Here is a 25,621-nt window from a genome sequence, read left to right as displayed (position 1 = left end):
TCCCTCCCCCAGTTTTATTGAGATATAATTGATTAAAAATAAAAGCATCCCTATTTTCTACTGATAGTTGGGTCACTGTCCATTTAATTAATAGGATTTGTGCCTCTCTCTGTGTCTTAATATGTGAGGAATCATACTTTATTCAGTGCTGTTCAGATTGAGGAAACTCAGGGCAGTTAGGGTTATGCAGTTTGTTGAGGAAAAGCTGGACTTTGACTTCAGTGAAGTCTGAGTCCTTGTTTATTCCTCTGGTCTAAAAGGTGAAGACCATTTCCTGTAGAGCAGGCAGTGTGGTCTGTGTATGCGGTATAAGGGACATGGTGAGGGAATGTGTGTCTGAGACTTTAGGGATGGGAGCCTGGGTAAAGGAGGCTAGAAAGTTGGTTATGTGTTGAGTGAGGAAGGCTGATACATATTTTTTAAATGAAAATGTATTATTTTGCTGAGAAATATAGAAATTATCCTATCAAAAATGGTATATTTTTCATTTAAAAATTTTCAGTTATTACTGTAGTATTATTATTTGTGATGTCATAATTCTCTCTCCTACCATGATGATGATGGCTTTGTGGAAAGTTGTTACATGGTGAGCCTAAAACTAACCAGAAGGTTGTAAAGGGCAATGGGATGGTGTCAGAAGACAGGGAGTACTGAATTTGGCCGAGTGGCCTCAGGCTCCAACCTCCTGTCTCTTGAATCTCTGTCATAATGTAGTCTGGTCTCAGATGGTCAGCTGCCACTTTGCTGGGTAATTCAGGATGAATTCTTGTGTTTTCCAAGCTGACCGTCTGTTTTCCATGCTTGCTGCTGCTGCTGCTAAGTCGATTCAGTCGTGTCCGACTCTATGCGACCCCATAGACGGTAGCCCACCAGGCTCCCCAGTCCTTGGGATTCTCCAGGCAAGAACACTGGAGTGGGTTGCCATTTCCTTCTCCAATGTATGAAAGTGAAAAATGAAAGTGAAGTCGCTCAGTTGTGCCCGACTCTTAGCGACCCCATGGACTGCAGCCTACCAGGCTCCTCCGTACATGGGATTTTCCAGGCAAGAGTGCTGGAGTGGGGTGCCATTGCCTTCTCCAGTTTTCCATGCTTAGATCTGTGTATATATTTTTCCTTCTGCTGCTGAGTTGCAAAGGAATCTTAATCAGCATTGTAAACATTAGAGATAAGCTTAGGTGATGATTTAGGAGGTTCCTGTAGACAGCGCTTCACCTTCTTTCCTTTTCATTCTTTTTCTCCTATCGCCCATTTCCTCTCTCCTATCTTCTTCTCTAAGACACCCTTTGTTCCTCCCAGATCTTCTGACTGTGGATTATTCCAGGCTTCCTTTACAGGAAGATCACACTACCAGCCTTAAGGAAAAAGGCAAATATCACAAGTCTGATGGACTTTCCAGATATGGAGGTTATAAACACCACACACTATTGGGGTGGCTGTTTCCTTGGTTGCTTTCCAGAAAAGCGGCCTTAGTGAGAAGAGGGCCAATGAAAGAAATCAAGAATAACAGGATGAAAATTCTGTATCCAGCACTTTTCATGAAATGTCTCGGTGCTAAGGGAATCCAGGTTCTAACTCCTTGGTATCTAACATAAGGAGAATCAGAGCACACATTATGTTTTTTTTTTTTTTAATTGGAGAATTATTGCTTTACAGTGTCGTGTATGAATTTCTGCTGTACAACAATGTGAATCAGCTATAGGTATACATATATCCCCTCCCTCTTGAGCCTCCCTTTAAACCCCGCCCCCATCCCACTGCTCTAGGTCATCACAGAGCATCAGGCGGAGAGCATGACACCTTATGTTTTGACATATCCATTCAAACCCTTGGAAGATTCATGGTTGAAATTTATATGTGAGTCTTTGAAAATAAGTCAGTCAAGAATTTTCTTCAGGCTGGATGACTGAAAGGCAAAAAAGTTTTCTTTACTCTTTTCTGTGATCTCCGAAAAATGGCACACGTCACCATTGTAGCACACTGCTTATCTGCATAATGGAGTCTTTATTGACTCACTCCTGGAGGGCAACCAGGCTGTGAAGCTTGTCACCTGGCAGCTAAGGGCGTGGCTCTGGGGTCTGGCAGGACTGGGTCGGAATCTAGTCTTCACCAAAAGCTGGTTAAAGTATTTGAAGCTAATGACTTAATCTTCCTGTTCCAGTCAAGGGAAAGATAATACCTGTATCATGGAGTTTTGAAAAAGGAAATGAATTTTCTTCCTGTTTCAGTGGCAACTCTTAGCATTACAGTATTCTTTTTAAAAATATTTTTATTTACATTTTTAGCTATGCTGGGTCTTAGTTGTGGCACGAGGGATCTTTAATTGCAGCTTGTGAGATCTGGTTCCCTGATCAGGGATCAAACCCAGGCCCCCCGCATTGGGAGCACGGTGTCTTAGCCAGCGGACCACCAGAGAAGTCCCATCATTACAATATTCTGATTCCTGGTGACCAAAAGAAGAGGCTCAGGGGCTCTTATTTTCAAATTAGTGTTTAAAGTCATTTCACTTTTTTACCAACACATATTTGAGTACTTGAAGTAATTTTTCCCATTTGTCAGAACACAATTTTATTATATTTCTGAAACCTGAATATTTTTCCTTTATCAAGAGCTTCAAATTTGGATTTCTTTCACTTGTTCATCCCATATATAATTTATTTGGCACCTACCATGGAAAAGGCATTGTGAGAAATACAGATGATGAGGCTTGGCCCCTGCCTCCAAGTCAGCAAAAGAAATACGGCATTCATGGACAGAGATTAATCCTTCCAAATCCAGCCCAGTGTCAGACCTGCTGGGCTGCTCATAGCATCCTGCAGTACCTGTATTGTAGCATCTAATCATACCTTCATTGTACTTTTCTTTATGTTTTGTTCTCCCATCTACAGTATGCTTTTGAAGAGCCTTGTCTGAATCACCTTTGCAAAGTCAGCATTTAAGGGAGTGCACAACCGAAATTAGGCACGATCCATTTTTGTTAAATAAATAAGGTGAATATTTCTAATACAATTGGAATGTGATAGGTACCATTTGTTTGGTAAACATAGAGAGGAATGGGGAATCCAAGGCTTAAGAGATTGATGGCAGTTTGAAATCAGAAGGGATTGAGGCTAAGAAGCTAAAGGAAGGCTAAGTAATTTCCCTCCAGTCAAGAAGCCAGCAGGTCAAGCAAGGTCAGAATTTCTCAAGTCTGTGAGCTCTCCATTTGTTATTGACCTTGGTGTTTTCTCCCTCTGCCTGTAATTTTTCTAAAATTTTGATAACAACTTATGTAGCTCACAGTGGATCAGGTAATAGAGACATTCCATTGCCATTTCTTTTAAAAAATAAATTGTATTCAATCCCCAAGCATATGAGATAACCACAGAAAATAGATTCCTATACATATTTTACCTGGAAGGAAAGTTACTTTTTCAAAATAGCTCTGAGTTCAGAAAGGTCTGTAGTTTAGCCATTCCTCATGGTCATGATCACTGTGTCAGTCTACAGTTTGGAAATGCTCTTCTTTCGTGTCTTTTCTAGTGAAGAAACAGATATCCAACTGGCCTCACACTTGCAGAATCTGGCTGTCCACTCCTAGTCTCAGAAACCATTCTGAAAATAGTTTTTTGCCCTTATTTTCAGTTACCCACAGAATTTCTATTTCACTAACTGGGTAAAGAGTACCTGCTCTGTGGTTAAGATTAGTTTGTGTATTCTTATATCTAACGTGATCAAATCTTAGGAGAAAAGAGGAACACAGTTGGCCCTCCTTATTTAGGAGTTTTGCATCCTTGGATTCAACCAAGATAGAAAATATTAGGAAAAGAAATATTCCAAAAAAGGAAAACTTAAATTTGCTGAGTTCCGGCAACTATTTATATAGCCTTTCCTTCGTATTTAAAACTTTTTATATAGCATGTCTATTGTATTGGTATTGCAAGTGACCTAGAGATGATTCACAGTGTATGGAGGGTGTGCATGGATTATGTCCTAAGTACCCCTTTTTATATAAGAGACTTGAGCATCCTTGGATTCTGGTATCCCAGGGAGTCCTAGAAACAATCCCCATGGCTATGAGGGACTATTGTACATTTTAACCTAAGTCTGTTGTGTTCTTCCATTTGGAATAAAGAGTGAGCAAGCTATAAAGGTTATTTTCTTTTAACATGAGCATTGTGGAGAGTTAAAATAAGGAGATAAGAACATGAACAATGAGACTATCTGAAATGGGGTCCTTAATAGCGGGAAGCATTTTGTCTGGCCTGTTGCTCTCTGAGTGTCCCTGAGATCTCACTAAAGACTGAAGGCAGGGGGAGAAGGGGATGACAGAGGATGAGATGGTTGGATGGCATCACTAACTCAATGGACATAAATTTGAGCAAACTCCGGGAGATGGTGATGGACAGGGAAGGCTGGCATGCTGCAGTCCGTGGGGTCACAAAGAGTCAGACACGACTGAGCAGCTAAACAGGTCTCACTAGTGTCTGTAGTGTCTGCATGGAAGTGGCCCTAGAGCTGTGTTCTCAGTACCCAGGGAGTCTGGTGCTGCTTACCAGTGTCTGCTGTAGTCCAGTGTGTCTGGAGCCTGAATGTAACTATGCTGCCAACAATGGAAGTGAAGAAAAAGAAAATATCTGTCACCCTGTTTACTCATAAACATTTCAAATTCTGGTTCATTCTAGCCAATTTTTTTTTTTTAAGAACCTCTAAAGAACTTTATTCATTGATGAGGACCTGTACTGTGGAACCTGAAACTACAGACTTTGGTTCAAGCACAATGTTATTCATTCCTCCACTATGGAAAATAGTATGGAAGTTCCTTAAAAAACTAAACGTAGAGTTACCACGTGACCCAGCAGTCCCACTCCTGGGCATACATCTAGAAAAGATGAAAACTCCTAATTTGCAAAGGTAGTGCACCCCAGTATTCATAGCAACACTGTTTATAGTAGCTAAGACATGGAAACAACCAAAGTGCTCATCAGTGCTGCTGCTGCTGCTAAGTCGCTTCAGTCGTGTCCGACTCTGTGCGACTCCATAGACGGCAGCCCACCAGGCTCCCCCGTCCCTGGGATTCTCCAGGCAAGAACACTGGAGTGGGTTGCCATTTCCTTCTCCAATGCAGGAAAGTGAAAAGTGAAAGTGAAGTCCAACTCTTAGCAACCCCATGGACTGCAGCCTACCAAGCTCATCAGTAGGTGACTGGTTTAAGAAGATGTGGTAGAGATATACAATAGAATGTTCAGATCAGATCAGATCAGATCAGTCACTCAGTCGTGTCCTCAGCCATAAAAAAGAATGAAATAATGCTGATTGCGGCGACTTGAATGGACCTCGAGATTATCATAATGAATGAAGTAAGTCAAAGAAAGGCAGATATCATATAATATCACTTATGTGTGATATATAAAAAATAATGCAAACAATTCTATATACAAGACAGAAACAGACCCACAGACATAGAGAACAAACTTTTGGTTACCAAGGAAAGAGGGAAGGGATAAGTTAGGAGTATGGGATTAACATACAAAAGGTACTATATGTAAAGTAGATAAGCAACAGAGATTTACTTTATAGCACAGAGAATTATATTCAATATCTTGTAATAACCTATAATGGAAAATAATAGAAAAAATATACAACTGAATCACTTTGCTATACACTTAATATTAACACAATATTGTAAATCAACTATATGTATGTCAGTTAAAAATATCCCTTTGACTGATATCTCCTTTTCAGATGGTATATAATTGATTTTGTTAAGAATCATGGAAAATTCCATTACAGTTAAATCTGGAAGACAAGAGGAGTATTAACTGTGCTTGAATCAGAGGAGCAGGTCTTAAGAAGCGAGCACTACTTCCAGGCAGTAGAGTGAAGGCATTTTTACTCGCTTCCTTCATAACTCACTGAGAACAGTTATGGATACTAACAATGGGAAGAGAGAGGGGAAGAAAATGCCATTTTGCAAAAAAAAAAGGAAAGTATCCTACCAACAGTTTGTATAATCTTGACCTTACCCTCAACAGATAAAGTTTTTTGAATGAAAAGCAAAATTCATAGGTGAGAGGAGGCAATGTTACCAGGTCAGAACACTTCCACTTGCAGAAGGCCTGTGATTTAAAAGGCAGTGCTGTGTGCCTCTCAGATGTTGATGCCACAGACTGAAGAGTGAGGGTAACATGATTTTAGGGCAAAGCAAGCAACATATTATTGTGGGGAAAGCATTTGATGTCACAGATCACAGACAAGGGTGCCTCTGTTGACTTCTCCCCTCTGCACGCTAGCTTTACAGTAGCTGGCTGGCCCCATTCAAATGGGAGTTATAATGAGAAAGGAGCCAATAGGAGACGTATACCTTACAACTCATGGATTAATCAGGATGGTCTTGATTATGCTACATAACAAGAAAACCCTGTAGGTTTTTTTGTGACATGACACAAAAATGTTTTATTTCTCATGCATACAAAGTCTGTTGTTTGCGATGACTTTATGATTTAGGCCACATTCATGGTGTGGTGATGCCATCATAACATGTGGATTCCAAGTCGTCATGACAGGGGAAGAAAGAGCTAATGGTTCCACACAGCTCTTACATATGTTGGCCCAGAAGTAGCATCTGTCATTTCCCTTCACTGTAGCATCTTGAATCAGGCACCTACAGGGATGTTTGGTTTATCCAGATTTTGGCTGTGGAGTCTAGTTTAAGAGAGAAATCCCTCCCATTTCCTTATATCAGCTTTCCCAGATGTAGTGAGTGGTTTTTATCAACTTTGTTGGATTGATACATAGCACTTTATACCTTTATGTGTAATTTAAATGTATTAACATAAAAAGAGATGGGAATACCAGACCACCTGACCTGCCTCTTGAGAAACCTGTATGCAGGTCAGGAAGCAGCAGTTAGAACTGGAAATGGAACAACAGACTGGTTCCAAATAGGACAAGGAGTACGTCAAGGCTGTATATTGTCACCCTGCTTATTTAACTTATATGCAGAGTACATCATGAGAAACGCTGGACTGGAAGAAACACAGGCTGGAATCAAGATGGCCGGGAGAAATATCAATAACCTCAGATATGCAGATGACACCACCCTTATGGCAGAAAGTGAAGAGGAACTAAAAAGCCTCTTGATGAAAGTGAAAGAGGAGAGTGAAACAGTTGGCTTAAAGCTCAACATTCAGAAAACGAAGATCATGGCATCTGGTCCCATTACTTCATGGCAAGTAGATGGGGAAACAGTGGAAACAGTGTCAGACTTTATTTTTCTGGGCTCCAAAATCACTGCAGATAACTGCAGCCATGAAATTAAAAGACGTTTACTCCTTGGAAGGAAAGTTATGACCAACCTAGAAAGCATATTGAAAAGCAGAGACATTACTTTGCCAACAAAGGTCCGTCTAGTCAAGGCTATGGTTTTTCCTGTGGTCATGTATGGATGTGAATGTTGGACTGTGAAGAAGGCTGAGCACCAAAGAATTGATGCTTTTGAACTGTGTTGGAGAAGACTGTTGAGAGTCCCTTGGACCACAAGGAGATCCAACCAGTCCATTCTGAAGGAGATCAGCCCTGGGATTTCTTTGGAAGGAATGATGCTAAAGCTGAAACTCCAGTACTTTGGCCACCTCATGCAAAGAGTTGACTCATTGGAAAAGACTCTGATGCTGGGAGGGATTGGGGGCAAGAGGAGAAGGGGAAGACAGAGGATGAGATGGCTGGATGGCATCACTGACTCAATGGACGTGAGTCTGAGTGAACTCCGGGAGTTGGTGATGGACAGGGAGGCCTGGCGTGCTGCGATTCATGGGGTCGCAAAGAGTCGGACACGACTGAGCAACTGAACTGAACTGAACATATATTTACATCTACATGCAACGGCATCTTTTTAAAAAATATACATGATGTACTCTCTCTATGTATGTATATGAAAGTGAAAGTCATTCAGTCCGACTCACTGCAACCCGGTGGACTATATAGTCCATGGAATTCTCCAGGCCAGAATACTGGAGTGGATATCCTTTCCCTTCTCCAGGTGATATTCCCAGCCCAGAGATCAAACCCAGGTCTCCCACATCGCAGGCATATTCTTTACCAGCTGAGCCACAAGGCAAGACCATATATATATATGTATTTTTGGTCACACCATATGACTTGTGGGATCTTAGTTCCTTGACTAGGGATTGAACCTATGCCCTCTGCACTGAAAGCATGAGGAGTCCTAACCACTCTGCCAGGAAAGTCCTGATGTACAATAATATGTTTTACAGGTATAAGAGGTAGTGATTCACAATTTTTAAAGGTTATATATGCCATTTTTAGTTATTATAACATTGGCTGCATTCCCTGGGTTGTACAGTATATCCGTGTAGCTCATTTTAACCATAATGATTTGTACTTCCTAATCCCCAGGTAATGACATCTTTTGACTTATTTTTGATTAAGTGTCATAGAAGAACTTCCATCACATTGGATCATGCCTGATGCCATAGATTTCAGGGGATCAGTCTAGACCTTCGAGAATACAAGTAGTCCCTTTGTCATGTATGGAAAACCCCAAATTTATCAAATTTTTGTCTGTCATCTTTATCTTAACCCTAATCAACCTAGATATGTGAAAGTGTTGGAAATTCACAAACATGCATTGATATTCATGGATCAGTGTATCAGCAAAGCCTGGAAGGTAGGCTGGTTGGAACTAGAGATGTGCTAAGACCATAGACCGTGCAGTTAATGGAGGCCTTGGGCCACAGTGAAGATCTGGTGAAAGGTTCCTGTTGTGGAGGGATAGATCTTACACAGTTTTGTTTCGTTGTTCAGTTGCTGAATTGTGTCTGACTCTTTGCAACCCCGTGTATTGCAGCACGCCAGGCTTCTCTGTCCTCCACTACCTTATCTATGTTTTGTAAATAAATCAATACAAAAATGAAAAGCTTATAAGTTATAGTAAAGGAAATAAACCCCCAGCTAAGAACTTCCTCTTTAGCACTATTAATTTATTCTAATCCAAAGTGGAAAATGCTGGTGGAATAGCCATGTTTAGCAGCAGAAACATATTAGCTATTTGAACTAACGACTGATTCAGGGTTTACAGACCAATTTCTTACCTCAGCCTTAAGGAAAAAGGAAACATCTTGGCAGTTAAGAAATCGAATGCAGGGACTTCCCTGGTGGTCCAGAGGGTCGGACTTCACCTTCCAGCGCAGGAGGTTAGATCCACCAAGAGGTTAGATCCCTGGTCAGTCAGCCAAGATCCCACTGGCCTCAAGGCCAAAAACTGAAACATAAAATGGAAACAATATTGTAACATTCAATAAAGACATTTAAAAAAGAAATCTAATGCAGTGTATGCATAGCAAAGAATAAAACCAAGTCACAGTAGGAAGAGGGAAGAAATAGAAACCTCTCCATAGGCTGCCATGAAGGTGGAGAATCTTAGTTAAATGTTCAGCTTTTCTTTTTTTTTAGCACTATTTTCTCAGCTATTATTTACAGTGGTAGAAAAGTGGAGAAGACTACAAGGACTGCATATTATTGGCAGCACTAAAATTGTGATACTTGCTGTTTACACATATTAGTATATTCCATCCTCCCCAGAACCCTGTGGGGTAGGCACATTTATTATGAACTTTACTTAACAGAATGATACAGAGCCTTTAGGTCACATCCAGAGTGACACAGCAAGTGAGTAGTAGCACCAGGACTTAATCTTGTTACCTGGATGTGAGGCCCTTGCTCTTGACCTCCAGATTATCTCATCTTTCTGATGGGTGATGGAATCCAAAGGTACTCTAAAGCACCAAAGAAATAAGGAAGGACTGAGGCTTCCCTGGTGGTCCAGTGATTAAGAATTCGTCTTCCAATGCAGGGGATGCAGATTCGATCCCTGGTCAGTGAACTAAGACCCCGCATGTCTCCTTGCAACTAAACCGGCTTACCACAACTAGAGAGAAGTGTATGAGCCATAATGCAGAGCCCACATGCTGCAACTTGACACAGCCAAATAAATAAATGTTAAAATAAGGAAGGACTGGAATGGGGGACCAGGTTGCCCAGCATCAATAGGTAAGAAATGTGGTAGTCATCGCATATTGGCTGAGTCCCAGGTGGCAAAGTGGTTAAGAACCCACTTGCCAATGTAGGAGATGCAGGTTTGATCCCTGGGTTGGAAAGATTGCCTGGAGGAGGAAATGGCAACTCACTCCAGTATTCCACTCCATGGGCAGTGGAGCCTAGCAGGCTATAGTCCATGGAGTCACAAGAGTCGGACATGACTGAGCATGCACACACACCATATTGGCTGAAATGCCAGCCTCCTGATTAGATCAGCCTTTAATAATTTGTGGAAGAAAAGAAATTTGCGGGGAAGAAAAGTGGTGTATATCTGAGAAAGATAAAAATTGAGAAAATGTAATTTTTGGTGGAGCAACCCTGCCGATTGACAGAAGCATGTGTCATAACAAATTACGTGTTGTATTTAAAGGATATATTATTTGTCTATCAGTGTATATGTGAGTGTGTGTTTAATAACCTACCAGAGGCCTGTGAATAAAGAATACGATAGGATTGAAAGCATCAGTATAAAAAAAATTTCTCATTCTCAGAAATTTCAAATAATACTGGATATATCAAAGGGAAGCAAACAATAGTCATCTAAATTTGAGCGTGATGGAAAACAACAGTAAAAAAAAAAAAAAAATAGAGCAGTCTAATACTTAACAGATGATGCTTCTCCAGGGAGCAGATGAAGGGACTGGCCTAGAAATATTTCCCAGAAGACTGATAATTTGCACTGTGGCTTAGAGGGTGGGGTGGGGGGTGCATTTCAGCAGATTTGGGATATTACATCGTAGGACACATTGTGGGGTCTCAGTAAAGAAAGACTAGATTCCAGGGGGTGCAGTCTTCCCTTGCAAACTTGACATTGATCATATAGGATACAGAGAAAGAGGAAGATCCTGAGTGGAGATCACTCACAGCTCATGGCTGTGAGTGTTTAATTGGGTGCCACCAACCCCTGCATTAGCTTTCATTTTAATTAGTGTTGCGCCGAAGAGCAGGAGAACATGTTTTGAGAACAGTGCTATATTAAAAAGGGCTCTGCCAAAAAACAAAAAAGGAATCAAAATAAGATTCTGCTGGAAAATCTGTTGATGGGTACCTGGGAGTAGGTGGGGAAGGTGAGGGAAGTCAAAAAGCAAAGCAGAACTGTAGTGGCAGGAGACACCTGGAAAGTGCCTTCAGTCAAGCCGAGAGAAGACTGCCATTGCAATTAGATCGAGATTCTGGCGTTGAGGAATCCGCAAAAGACTGGCGGGACTTCCCTGGTGGTTCGGTGGTTAGGACTGTGCTTCCAGTGCAGGGGGTTCAGGTTCAGTCCTTGGTTGGGGAAGTTCCACATAGCCAAAACAATAAGTAATAGATAAAGTCTTTATTAGTTCTAAAAAGCAAGCAGAAAACCCAAAAGAGACCGGTGTGATTTAGTCCAGCACATCAATGCGAATTTAAATTGCAGTCGTCTGAATTGTCCCGAATCTCCTCAGTCATCAGGCTTAACTTCATCATTATTCACCCTTCCCCTGCAGCATTTTCTTGGATTAATTCAGTCAAATGGTTACTTATCATGGTCCCACACTGTGAGCTCGGCATCATATAAAAAACACGAAATAATATATCAAAAAATACAAAACACAGAACCTGCCCTGCCTAGCATATGTCATGTTAGTGGACAGAGTACCAATGTTTGGGCCCAGTATGAGTGAATTAACACACACAGGACACCCAGCTGTGTGACAGGAGGCAAGTCAGTCCATTTCCCTGAGGCTTTTTCTTAACCATAGAATTGAGACAGATAATAGTGTTGGGGTGCTGATAGATGAGATAATATATCTCTACTGTAGCAGTTTAATGCATTCTTATCAAGGAGAGCATTCTGGTGGGAAAGTCAAGGCCAGTACCATTAGGGCGGCACAGTGTGCGTCCTCAATAGCAATGATCGAGAGCAGTGTTTTTTGTAAAGGTATGTTCTACAGAATCCTAGCTCCCCAGGCTGTTAATAGCTGTATGGGGAGAAAGTTACCAATTTGAGGACATTCTTAGATAACCAAAGTGAATTTCTACATTGCAGGACTGGTCAGATCTTTTAATATGCTGAACGACTTTGTGAATCTCATGTTGGAGATTTGGAAGTAGGTGGGTGAGGAATGAAAGGGCAGTATTTCCAAACCCTATTTGCTGAAGAATTATTGTTTGGTGGGGGGACTTTTGTCTTGTGAGACACATTCAGAAATGGTGGAATGTCATGCAAAAGCTTATATTCAGAGCGGTGGGAGATTTCAGAGAGGGAAATTTTGTACAGGAGACCAGAAGTTAAGTGGGGTCTCTTGGAATGATTCAGGGCTCCTGGAGACAGTAAACTTGCCCTAATTATCTGTTCCCTCAATGTCCAGATCACAGTAGATATTCAACAAATGTCTATGGCAAGGATATTGACAGATTATGATTTTAATGATTTGATGAAGGCATGGAGGCATTCTGATGGAGGAGGGTGGCCGGGAGAGGCAGTGATGCAGCAGGAATGGAGGTGGCTCCCTGGTGAGTCAGTGGATAAGCCAGTCTGAGTGAGGTGGGGGTGCTGTTTGGAGAAGGGGGAGGGCAGTGGGGTTAAGCAAAGGGGAGTCGGATTGTGCTGGACCTTGAACATCCGGCAGAAAGCTTGGAATGGCAGACACAGGGCGCTTTGCTTTCATTCCACGACTGGAATGAAAAGCAAAGTTCAAAGGTTAGCTTTTTAGTGCTACCTAGAAGGGACCGTGTGGAAAGCCTGGATGCTTGCCTGGAAGTGGTTGCCATGTCCAGGAGGCAGTGATAAGGTCCAGTGTCGTGGAGCAGGCATGGAGCTCAGCCAGAATGAAAGGATGACGACACATCAGATACGCGAATGAAAAAATGAGAATGACTCGGTGACTCAACAGAGAAGGATGAAGGTATGAAGAACTGCAGATGGTGTAGCAGAGAAGGCAGGAATACCCAGTGCCCTCCCCACCCCACCCTCCCGCCCCCCAGAGACCTAGATTCTGGTTTCCACTGAGGTCCTAGCTGTGCCAGTTTATCGAGCAAGTCACTAAGCTCCTATGTCATCCGTCCATATTGTGTGACCCCCTGAAGAACTAGAGAAGTACCACGGAAGGTTATGGCCACAGTCACGAGAGGGGGGGTGGGGCAGGGAGGGGGAAGGACACGAGTGTTAACTCTTGAGATCTGCTGTTGGAGATGGGCTATGGGGAGGAAGATCTGGTCTGGAGCTCAGTGGATTTTTTGACAAAATTCTGTAGTGTCTTCCCTTTGAAAGGCTTTCATATTTGCCCTCTCGGGGCCCCACTTTGCACCAGCCTCATTTTGCATCCTTGTCTCAGCATCTATGTCATATCAGGCCTTCTCTTTTTCCTTCCTTTGCCCTAATCCAGGGTTTTCAGACCCTGCGCAGGTATGAAAGTGAACTGGGAAGCCTCAAGAATGTTGTGGGGCTGTCACATGGAGCTTTGAATGGAGGCATCGATTTCAACAGAGTGTGGAGGGGGATGCAACTTACTGCTGCAGTCAAGTAGGAGGCTTTGTTTCATGTCTTGTTTGCACCTAAGATGTATTTTGGGATTAATTAATGTGCAGGGACTTTAATTCATGAGTATTTACTGAGATCGCAACTGGGACAGTCAGCAGTTCTCCAATCATGCTGAGATGCTAAGGGGAAAGCAAGTGGTTGGCGTAGTACTTTAGACAGCGGATGGATGTGAGAAAGGAATGAGTAATCACTACAGACGGATTCCATATTTTGGGTTCGCCTGCCTCCCTCTATCGCTTCTTTCCCCTTCCTTTGTTCCTTCCTTCTTCCCTTTTAGTTTTTTTTTTTTTTAAGAATTATCTTTTTTTTCCTTCAATATTTATTAATTTTTTCTTTTAATATTTATTTATTTATTTGGCTGTGCCACATCTTGGTTGTGGCACAGGGATCCTCAGTCTTTGTTGTGGCACGTGGCATCTTTATTTGTAGCATTCGAGATCTTTCGGTTGCAGCATTCAAAGGCTTAGTTGCAGCCTGCAGGAGGATCAGGTTCTCTGACCAGGGATGGAACCCGGGCCACCTGCATTGGGAGCGAAGAGTCTTAGCCACTGAGTCACCAGGGAAGTCCCCCTTTTAGTTTGTAAACATTTTGGTTAGACCAGAATATTCTGTACAAAAGTGTGCATCTGCGCTCCGTTGCTCAGTCATGTCTAACTCTTTGCAACCCCGTGTACTGTAGCCCTCCAGGCTCCACTGTCCATGCGATTTCCCATGCCAGAATACTGGAGTGGCTTGCCATTTTCTTCCCCAGGGAATCTTCCTGACCCAGGGATTGAACCTGAGTCTCTAGCATTTCCTGAATTAGCAAAAGTGCTGAGTATTAAACGTGTGAGAACCATTGCTCTTCCAAGTCTGCTTATCCCATCTCCTTGATATTTCTCCAGCTACTCCATACATGTTTTACTTCTAGTTAAGTACTAGGAACTTTAGTGCCCATACAAGCTTCTAGAGAGCAAATGTCATTTTTGTTCTCTTTCTTGGGTTTGCCTGTTCTATTCATTATTTCAAAGAATGAGTTTCCATTTGTTTTTCTTTTCCATATTATTGTTTGCTATCTTGTTGCAAATTTTATAATTAATGATCTTTTCCTAGGGTTTTTGTTGTTGTTCTTTGTTGTTTCTTATAGTTTTTTAGAATGTGTACTGAATTTACTTATTTTTTATTATTTGTTTTGGCCATGCCATATGGCTTGCAGGATCTTAGTTCCTCTACCACAGATTGAACCCAGGGCACAGCAATGAAAGGGCTGCATCCTAACTGCTGGACTGCCGTGGAGTTCCCTGAGTTTCCTTGGTTTTAGTATTTCTTGTTTAATAATGAAGGCAGATCAGTTTAGTTCAGTTCAGTTGTTCAGTCGTGTCTGACTCTTTGCCACCCCATGAATCGCAGCATGCCAGGCCTCCCTGTCCATCAGCAACTCCTGGAGTTCACCCAAACTTATGTCCATTGAGTTGGTGATGCCATCCAGCCATCTCATCCTCTGTCGTCCCCTTCTCCTCCTGCCCCCAGTCCCTCCCAGCATCAGGGTCTTTTCCAATGAGTCAGTTCTTCGCATGATGTGGCCAAAGTATTGGAGTTTCAACTTTAGCATCAGTCCTTCCAATGAACACCCAGGACTGGTCTCCTTTAGGATGGACTGGTTGGATCTCCTTGCAGTCCAAGGGACTCTCAAGAGTCTTCTCCAACACCACAGTTCAAAAGCATCGATTCTTCGGTGCTCAGCTTTCTTCACAGTCCAACATTCACATCCATACATGACCACTGGAAAAACCGTAGTCTTGACTAGACGGACCTTTGTTGGCAAAGTAATGTCTCTTCTTTTTAATATGCTTTCTAGGTTGGTCATAACTTTCCTTCCAAGGAGTAAGCGTCTTTTAATTTCATGGCTGCAATCACCCTCTGCAGTGATTTTGGAGCCCAGAAAAATAAAGTCAGCCACTGTTTCCACTATTTCCCCATCTATTTGCCATGAAGTAATGGGACTGGATGCCATGATCTTTGTTTTCTGAATGTTGAGCCTTAAGCCAACTTTTTCACTCTCCTCTTTCACTTTCATCAAGAGGCCCTTTAGTTCTTCTTCACTTTCTGCCATAAGGGTGGTGTCATCTACATATCTGAGTTATTGATATTTTTCCCCGGCAATCTTGATTCCCACTTGTGCTTCTTCCAGTCCAGCGTTTCTCATGATGTACTCTGCATAGAAGTTAAATAAGCAGGGTGACAATATACAGCCTTGACGTACTCCTTGTCCTATTTGGAACCAGTCTGTTGTTCCGTGTCCAGTTCTAACTGTTGCTTCCTGACCTGCATATAGGTTTCTCAAGAGGCAGGTCAGGTGGTCTGGTATTCCCATCTCTTTCAGAATTTTCCACAGTTTATTGTGATCCACACAGTCAAAGGCTTTAGCATAGTCAATAAAGCAGAAACAGATGTTTTTCTGGAGCTCTCTTGCTTTTTCGATGATCCAGCAGATGTTGGCAATTTGATCTCTGGTTCCTCTGCCTTTTCTAAAACCAGCTTGAACATCTGGAAGTTCATGGTTCACGTATTGCTGAAGCCTGGCTTGGAAAATTTTGAGCATTACTTTACTAGCGTGTGAGATGAGTGCAATTGTGCGGTAGTTTGAGCATTCTTTAGCATTGCCTTTCTTTGGGATTGGAATGAAACTGACCTTTTCCAGTCCTGTGACCACTGCTGAGTTTTCCAAATTTGCTGGCATATTGAGTGCAGCACTTTCACAGCACCATCTTTCAGGATTTGAAATAGCTCATCTGGAATCCCATCACCTCCACTAGCTTTGTTTGTAGTGATGCTTTCTAAGGCCCACTTGACTTCACATTCCAGGATGTCTGGCTCTAGGTGAGTGATCACACCATCGTGATTATCTGGGTCATGAAGATCTTTTTTGTACAGTTTTTCTGTGTAATCTTGCCACCTCTTCTTAAGGGCAAATATATCCTGACACCAGCTTGGGTTGTGCCCTGCAGTTTTGTATGAAATATTTTGTTTCATTGCTTTAAAGAAAAGTAAAAATTAACGTTTTTTATTTTTCTCTTTTTTAAGGATTACCCAGGAATATTGCTTTTCCAAGTAGTTGAGATTATCATTATTTATTTATAATTTTATTGAATGTGATCAGAGAATGCAATCTGTAAGATTCCTACTTTTAAATTTGTTTATGGACTTGTTAAAAGGTTTTTTTTTTTTTTAATAGTCAAATATGCATGCAGTCAGTGTAAGGTGTGCCATAAATATTCATGGGAGATTATCTGCTTTATGTTTATTTTATATACCCGTGCATGCACATATATATGTCAGGTTTATTATTTGTATCACTCATTGCTTCTCAGTCCTTATTTTGTTATTCTACTGCTGTTCAGTTTTAAACAAAGTATAATAAAGTTGCTCACTCAAATTGTATTTTTATCCTGTTCTTGTAGTCTAAAAATGTTTGTTTTATAATTTTAATTGTATTTGTTGCAAACACATTTATGATGATTAGCCCTTTTCCCTAAATTATGTCTTTTTATATTCAATGGTACCCACTCCAGTACTTTTGCCTAGAAAATCCCATGGACGGAGGAGCCTGGTGGGTTGCAGTCCATGGGGTTAATAGAGTTGTACACAACTGAGCGACTTCACTTTCACTTTTCGCTTTCATGCATTGGAGAAGGAAATGGCAACCCACTCCAGTGTTCTTGCCTGGAGAATCCCAGGGACGGGAAGCCTGGTGGGCTGCCATCTATGGGGTCGTACAGAGTCGGACGCGACTGAAGTGACGCAGCAGCAGCATATTCTGTTTAGTGTGTGTGAACTTTTTTCTAGTGTGTGTTAATATTAACATTGTTGCTCTTGCTTTACATTTGTTTACATTTGTCTGGTGGTATGTTTTAGCCATCTGTTTTCAAATTTTATTAATACTGAGTATATATTGGAAACCACCTAAAACGTAGCTTACCTTTTTTTTTTTTTTGGCTTGCAATTTTAATGACTGTCAGACAATTGGAGATAGGAGACGACCAGAGCCTGAGCCAGAAAACAAGACTGGACAGAAGCACATTGGCAGCACCTGCTCTGGAAGTCAGGGTTCTGCAGAGAAACTGAACCATAGGTTAGAGAGAGAACAAGAATGAGCATGAGTGAGAGATTGATTCAGCCTAAGGTCTTGGCTCACACTTTTGTAGGGAGTGGTGAGTTTGAAATCTGCCGGGAGGTTGGAGATTCAGGTATGAGTTGATGTTGCCACCTTGAGTCTAGATCTGCAGGCTGGAAACTCAGGCAGGGTTTTTATGTTACTGTCTTGAGAGGATTCCTTTGTCAGAAACTCTCTTTGCTCCTGAGGCCTTTGACTGATTGGATGAGGCCCACCCACATTGTGGAGGGTAATCTGCTTGACTCAAAGTAAGCTGGCTTAAATGTTGTGTGTGTGTGTGCTAGGTTGCTTCAGTCGTGTCCAATTCTTTGTAACCGCATAAACTGTAGCCCACTGGTTCCTCTGTCCTTGGATTCTCCAAGCAAGAATACTGGAGTGGGTTGCCATATCCTCCTCTGGATGATTTCCCAACCCAGGGATTGAACCCACATCCTCTGTGGCTCCTGCACTGCAGGCAGAATCTTTGCCACTGTTCCACCAAGGAAACCCGACTTAAATGTCCCAAAATACCATCCCCAAATACCATCACAGTAACATCTAGACTTGTTTGACCAAATGACTGGGTGTCATAGTTGACACATAAAATTAACCATCGCCTCGGCATTGTAGAAGAAGCTGACTGAATGTGAATGGATAACTTCTAAAGCAAACAACATGTACAAACAGAAACAGAGCTAGAGATCAAGGACTTAGCATTAGGGAGTCAGCACAGTTGGTTTCCATTGTTTTCATTCAAAAACCCAAGTACTCTTATGCATTTGGTGACATTTATTATAGTGTGCTCTGGATTTACAACATGTATCCTGGTTTTACTCTTTTTAACATTTGTCAGTTTTTCTGTACACCAGAACTTCAGGTGGAAGACATTTCTTGAGAGTCTGCTGTTTCTTGAGCCTTATCTGTCTTGTAGCGGTTCTGTTTGTCCTGGGGTTATGAGCTGTAACACGTTAATCCTGCTCCGTGAAGTCCTTGCCTGCACACAGCCTACAGCTAAACAAATGCTGCTGCTCCACTGATGTTGCTGTGCTGATGGAGTGCTGCAGTGTAGACTCTTCCAGCCCCATAGCAGCTGTCGACTTGGTATATATGGGAGGATGTGCAGAGTCTGTGTTGCATTGCTGTGCTGATGGAGTGTTGCAGTGTAGACTCTTCCAGCCCCCATAGCAGCTGTCGACTTGGTATATATGGGAGGATGTGCAGAGTCTGTGTTGCATTGCTGTGCTGATGGAGTGTTGCAGTGTAGACTCTTCCAGCCCCCATACCAGCTGTCAACTTGGTATATATGGGAGGATGTGCAGAGTCTGTGTTGCATTGCTGTGCTGATGGAGTGCTGCAGTGTAGACTCTTCCAGCCCCCATAGCAGCTGTCGACTTGGTATATATGGGAGGATGTGCAGAGTCTGTGTTGCATTGCTGTGCTGATGGAGTGTTGCAGTGTAGACTCTTCCAGCCCCCATAGCAGCTGTCGACTTGGTATATATGGGAGGATGTGCAGAGTCTGTGTTGCATTGCTGTGCTGATGGAGTGTTGCAGTGTAGACTCTTCCAGCCCCCATAGCAGCTGTCGACTTGGTATATATGGGAGGATGTGCAGAGTCTGTGTTGCATTGCTGTGCTGATGGAGTGTTGCAGTGTAGACTCTTCCAGCCCCCATAGCAGCTGTCGACTTGGTATATATGGGAGGATGTGCAGAGTCTGTGTTGCATTGCTGTGCTGATGGAGTGTTGCAGTGTAGACTCTTCCAGCCCCCATACCAGCTGTCGACTTGGTATATATGGGAGGATGTGCAGAGAGTCTATGTTGCCCTTTACAATCCAATATGGTTAACATTACGTATCTGTGGGTTCTGCATCTGTGGATATAGCAGGCTGACTGTACTACACCATTTTATAGAAGGCACTTGTGTATTTGCAGATTTTGATACCTACAGAGGTCCTAGAACCCAGTCCCTGGTGGATACAAAGGGATGGCTGAATATATTTTCAGACTTGTCTGCTAAATAAATCTTTTCAGCATAGCTTAGTCTAGTTACTATTTAATATCTCCAATTACCAGCAGATGTTTTATTCGAGTATAGTTGATTTGCAACATTGTGTTAGTTTCTGGTGTACAGCAAAGGGATTTAGTTATAAGTATACATATATATGGGCTTCCCTTGTGGCTCAGCTGGTAAAGAATCTGCCTGCAATGCAGGAGACCTGGGTTCTATCCCTTCGTTGGGAAGATCCCCTGGAGAAGGGAAAGGCTACCCACTCCAGTGTTCTGGCCTGGAGAATTCCCTGGACAGTCCATGGGATTGCAGAGTCGGACACGACTGAGCTACTTTCACACACACACACACACACACACACACACGCATATATATATGTATATTTTAGATTCTTTTCTGTTACAGGTTATTACAAGCTAATGAATACAGTTCCCTGTGCTATATAGTAGCACCTTGTTTATCTATTTTATAGATAGTAGTGAATATATGTTAATCTCATACTCCTAAGTTATCCCTTCCCTCTTCCTCTTTGTTAATTGTAAGTTTGTTTTCTGTGTCTGTGAGTCTGTTTCTGTTTTTTAATATTTAATTAATTAATTTGGCCACCTCAGGTCTTAATTGAGGCACGTGGGCTCTTTAGTTGTGGCCCGTGGGCTCAGTAGTTGCAGTGCTTGGGCTTAGTTGCTCCGGGATCTTAGTTCCCAGACTAGGGATCAAACTAGCGTCCCTTGCATTGCAAGGCAGATTTTTAACCTCTGGACCACCAGGGAAGTTCCTATTTCTGTTTTGTAAATAAGTTCATTTGTGTTATTGTATAGATTCTACACATAAGTAATTTCATACAATTGTCTTTCTCTCTCTGGTATGATAATCTCTAGGTCCATTCATGTTGCTGCAGACAGCAAAATTTTCATTCTTCTTCATGGCTGAGTAATATTTGTGTGTGTGTGTGTGTGTGTACGTACATACACCACATCTTCTTTATTATCCACTCATCTATCGATGGACATTTAGATTGCTTCTTTGTTTTGGCTATTGTAAATAGTGCTGCTATGAACATTGGGGTGTGTATATCTTTTCAAATTACAGTTTTCATCTTTTCCAAATATTTGCCCAGGAGTGGAATTGCTGGATTGTATGGCAACTCTGTTTTTCATTATTTAAGGAACCTCCATGCTGTTTTCCACAATGTCTGCACCAGTTTACATTTTCACCAGCAGCTCCCTTTTCTCCACACCCTCTCCAGCATTTGTTATTTATAGACTTTTTAATGACGGCCATTCTGACCAGCGTGAGGATTAACAATATGGAGCATCTTTTCCTGCGCCTGTTGGACCTCTGCATGCCTTCTTTGGGGAAAGTGTCTATCTAGGTCTTATGCATGTTTTTTTATTAAATCGTGTGTGTTTTTTGATATTGAGTTGTATGAGCTTTTTGTATATATTGGAAATTAAGCCCTTGTTGGTCACATAATATACAAATATTTCCTCCCCATCTGTAGCTTGTCTTTTTGTTTTGTTTATGGTTTCCTTTGCTGTGCAAAAGCTTGTAAGTTTCCCGTTTGTTTATTTTTGCTTTTATTTCTTTTGCCTTGGGAGACTGATCTAAGAAAATATTGCTACAATTTTTGTCAGAGCGTCTTGCCCATGTTCTCTTCTAGAAATTTTATGTGCCATGTCAATTAGAAGCAACTGTATTAAACTACAGATAGTGCCTGGGCTTCCCTGGTGGCTCACAAGGTAAAGAATCTGCCTGCAATGCAGGAGAAGTGGATTCGATCCCTGGGTCAGGAAGATCCCCTGGAGAAGGGGATGGCTTCTCCCACCAGTATTCTTACATGGACAGAGGAGCCTGGTGGGACAGTCCATTGGGGTTGCAAAGAGTCGGACACGACTGAGCAATTAACACTACACTGCTACTACAAGCAGTGCCTAGTGGTTAAGCACATGCGTTTTGGATTTAAATTGGGCCTGCCTGGATTCAAACCGAGATTCCAAGGCTTAGTAACTACAACTCAAATTACCTGACCTCTCTGAGGCTTACTTTTCCCTCTTGCAACATGAAGATATTAATCATGCTTGCGTCATACTCCTGTTATGAGGATTAAATGACATAAGGGTTGGTTATTTTCATTATAAAAGTGCTATTTTTTTCCTATTCAATGTGGTATTCCTTTTCTCCATGACAACTTCTAACTCATGTTTTGAAGAAACAGAAGTTGAGGCCATCAGTGGTGAAAGCCAAGCTCTTTCCCCAGTTATTTTGTTCCTGTCATTTCATTAACTTCTTCAATGAGTAGTTTTCTGCGTCTGTTATAAAGCAGGTTTTTTAATTTATTTTTTTGGCTGTACCAAGTCTTGGTTGTGGCATGCGGAATCTTTAGTTGTAGCATGCAAACTCTTAGTCGTGGCCTGTGGAATGTAGTTCCCTTAGCAGGGATCGAACCTGGGCCCCCCCTGCATTGAGAGTGTGGATTCTTAGCCATTAGATCACCAGCTGCCGATGTTAAGTCGCTTCAATTGTGTCTGACTCTGTGCAATCCCATAGACAGCAGCCCACCAGGCTCCCCCCTGTCCCTGGGATTCTCCAGGCAAGAACACTGGAGTGGCTTGCCATTTCCTTCTCCAATGCATGAAAGTGAAAAGGGAAAGTGAAGTCGCTCAGTCGTGTCCGACTCAGCAACCCTATGGACTGCAGCCTACCAGGCTCCTCCGTCCATGGGGTTTTCCAGGCAAGAGTACTGGAGTGGGGTGCCATTGCCTTCACCGTAGACCACCAGGGAAGTCCCTAAAATAGGTTAGAGGAAAGAAATTCAAGAGAAAGAATTTATTTGCCATCCATGTCCATCATGGATACCTAAAATGTTGCTAAATTTAGAAACAAAATAGCCCATGTGAAAGAGGCTTCCCTGGTGGCTCAGATGGTAAAGACAAAATAGCCCATAGACATGCATATTTTGAACTCTGACTTGGTTAGTGTGGTGCTGAGTTGCTATCAGGCAAGCAGGCAAGTCGCGGTGCCATTAAAACCTGGTCCTGCTTGATGGTTTCCTCATTTGGGGTATGGTAGGAAAAAACAGTACTAGACTGGTCATCTCTTAGCAAATCTTGGCATTTCTGCCTGGCCCTCCCATCTGTTATCCTAATTGCTAGGATTACTGCTCAAAACTTTCCCTGCTCCATATAGTTCAAGATTGTCACGTATCATAATGATGTCCTCGTTGATTACAGAAGTCTTCGGTCAGTGAACAATGAATGCATTCATCAAGTTGTTTCCACATCTGAGTTGTTTGTGGGACTGTCTCCACTTGCTTGACTTTCAGATTCTGACTTTCTCCCTCTCTTTTCCAAGCTCAAACTCGGTAAGTAAAACCTGAGATATTGTCATTTCCTAAATAATCCAAAGAGAAGATCTGGCCAAATTTAAAAGCCCTCTGACTGCTGTATCAACTTGCCCATGCTCCTCTCCCTAATGGAACTTTAAGGAATAACCATCATTGAGTAGAGCCTCCACGTCATCTTGGATCTCACCGAACAGAGCCTTGATATGGTTATTTTTTTTTCCTGCATTGTTTGTTGCTCACTGGGTAAAGCACAGGCCTGGGCTTCATCTGACTGTGTTTTCACCTCGCAGAGGCAGTAATTAAATCTCTGACATTGTGCTGCCTTCAAGGAGTGTTCCAACTCAGGCTGCTGTATTAAACCAGCGTAGTTCTCCGTTCTCTTGGAAGGTAGTGTCTCATCTATGGACAGTGAATGATGGCGGTGCCAACTCTCAGAAGAGTCAGGGCTGGGACCCCAAGCATCTACTGTTCCTTCCATGCAAAGGGCCATTCTGAGTTTGCAAAGATGGTGTTTTTACCTGTTACCGCCCTCTCTGCAAATAACCTGAGCAGCTTCAGCACGGTGTGGGGGTTAGTACTTGCTCTCTGACCTTTGAGGACAGATCTGTTGAAGCTGGTTGCAGTTTGCAGCAGGATCTGTGGCAAATTGGAGCAGGCTGCACGCTCAGCCCCTGCCTCTCCCAGCACCCCGCGGTGTTATAGTTGATTCTGCTGGGAGCTGCCTTGAGGTGCATCCCAGCTCCCTGCTCAGCCCCCCTGAAGAATTTTCCGTGATGGCATTTGCTGGGTGTTTGACATCATTGTTGTAAAGGCTCACAGTTTTGGAGCAACTCCCACTCAAACCTTTCTGGTACCTCAGTGTCATCGGTTTTGGACTTGGGGGTTTGAGGTGTGTCTGGGGTAAATTTAGAAGCAAGAAGAAAGGGTGCTGAGCCCAATATCACCAAATTTGGCAGAAATTTGTTCCAAGCTTTAGACCAACATTGGGGATTCCATAAAATCAGGGATAGTGCAGAATGAATGAAAGAAAGGAGGAGTAAATATCAAACAACCTGTTGACCCTTTCCCAGAAAAGTCAGGAACGTGAATTTCAGTGCTTTCGTGGTAACATGTATAAGCCAGGACAAAAGTACGAAAGCTATGAGTCTGTTAGGAAGGAGTTAAAAAAAATTCTCAACAGTTTCTCCTACCACCTCTACAAACATAGAGGCCAAGAGAAAATGCACACACATACACACACTCACATTCCAGCAAAGAACCTGTTTTGCAAGTTTTGCTGGTAAAAAGCAGGAAGGGGGTTGCTGGAGAGTCTTGTGAAAAAGCCTTAGGAGTATTCATAGAAGGTTTTTCAAAACTAAGTTTTCAGGGTAATTTTATCCTGCAGAGAGAGGCGCATGGACCACTGTAGGCTTTTCTTCAACTGCTTAAGAGCATTGTTAGACAGGGAGGGGCAGATTAACGGATGCCTATAATTTTGATCATTGTTTTCTGCAAAACAGCTCAGGCTTTGAAAAACGAAGCCATCATTCTTGGCAAGGTTTCTGCCAACAGCACAAATTATACCGTGCAGAGATCCAAAGCCCCTAAAAAGGTTTCATTAATGAACAATTTCAGAGGACTGTTTAAGTCTTCACCCGACAGGTAACGTTGGCCCGCAGGCAGGTGGGGTTAGGGTTTCCGTGGAGATTTATGATGTCATGCTTGAAAGAGCATGTCAAGACAGCCAATTTAACAAGTAGCTACTCAAAAAGTCCTATAGGCTGGAAGTAGCTGTTATGCAAATGACAAAAGAGTTTCACTGGGAAAAACCGTGAAAGAAAACCGTAGAGACATGGAGGGGGGTTTACCTGACAGCCCAGGAGATGACTCCGGAGTCCAGTAGAGACGAAACCTTCCAGAAGCTGAATTAGATTTTCTGCTTTAACTGCCATTTCACCTGTGGAGCTCCAGGTACAGGTAAATCTGGATTCTGTTTCTTCCAAGTTCTCGCAGAAAATTATCTGGAAACATTGTGAGGTCTGTTTCTCTGCATTGTTCTCTTGGCAGGAAGCACTGAATCAATAAGCATGGCTTTCCCACACCGAATGTTTGAGTGTTCCTGCTTCGGGGTGTGTTTTTCAGGGCTTTTTATTGAATGAACTGAGATTTTTGAATAGAGCTGAAAAACAAGTGATGCATTATGCATTATGCTGATTCTGCCCTGTGAATAACGCTATAAAAAATGCCTAGATAAGGGTTAGAAGGACGATCTGGGAACTGAGATATTATATATATTTGTGGATTATTCCCAGATGTTGGTTTCTTGCTCTCGCTCTCTTTTTTTCCTTTAACTCTTAGAACAGACCTGAAATTGGGACTGTGTGTATTTTTGTATTTTCAAGTTGCAAAATGCCCAAAATACAACCCATGGAATCATATAGAACTAGGTTTATGAACCTTATACTTTTTTTTTCTATTTAAATTGGAGGATAATTGCTTTACAATGTTGTGTTGTACACTTTTATTTAAGTGTGTCTGTATATTTTTCTCACAGC

The 25,621-nt window shown here is 42.2% G+C and overlaps 1 protein-coding gene and 1 long non-coding RNA gene across 18 annotated transcripts in view; one reads left to right on the top strand and one right to left on the bottom strand.

The window, feature by feature from the left end:
* The window catches only part of KIAA1217 (KIAA1217 ortholog), an 815,330-nt gene that overhangs the window by 479,689 nt on the left and 310,020 nt on the right, over nucleotides 1-25,621 (top strand). Inside the window, exon 1 of one of the 17 annotated variants that reach the window (XM_027559963.1) lies at nucleotides 24,971-25,043. The exons of the other annotated variants lie outside the window; for them this stretch is intronic. The gene's annotated coding sequence lies outside the window, so the exon portion shown is untranslated. Of the gene's footprint in view, nucleotides 1-24,970; nucleotides 25,044-25,621 lie in introns of those variants that run through there. 17 annotated transcript variants of the gene reach the window in all.
* LOC113903585 lies at nucleotides 1,635-25,024 on the bottom strand. Its single transcript, XR_003514194.1, has 3 exons — nucleotides 24,935-25,024; nucleotides 9,090-9,259; nucleotides 1,635-2,176 (listed from the first exon to the last, which is right to left on the bottom strand). It is a non-coding gene; the product is annotated as an uncharacterized LOC113903585 (long non-coding RNA).

The sequence above is a fragment of the Bos indicus x Bos taurus genome, chromosome 13, assembly GCF_003369695.1.
Source record: "Bos indicus x Bos taurus breed Angus x Brahman F1 hybrid chromosome 13, Bos_hybrid_MaternalHap_v2.0, whole genome shotgun sequence".
NCBI classification, from domain to species: Eukaryota; Metazoa; Chordata; class Mammalia; order Artiodactyla; family Bovidae; genus Bos; species Bos indicus x Bos taurus.
The sequence above is the reverse complement of the archived record's forward strand: the minus strand, read 5'-3'. Positions and strand labels throughout refer to the sequence as shown.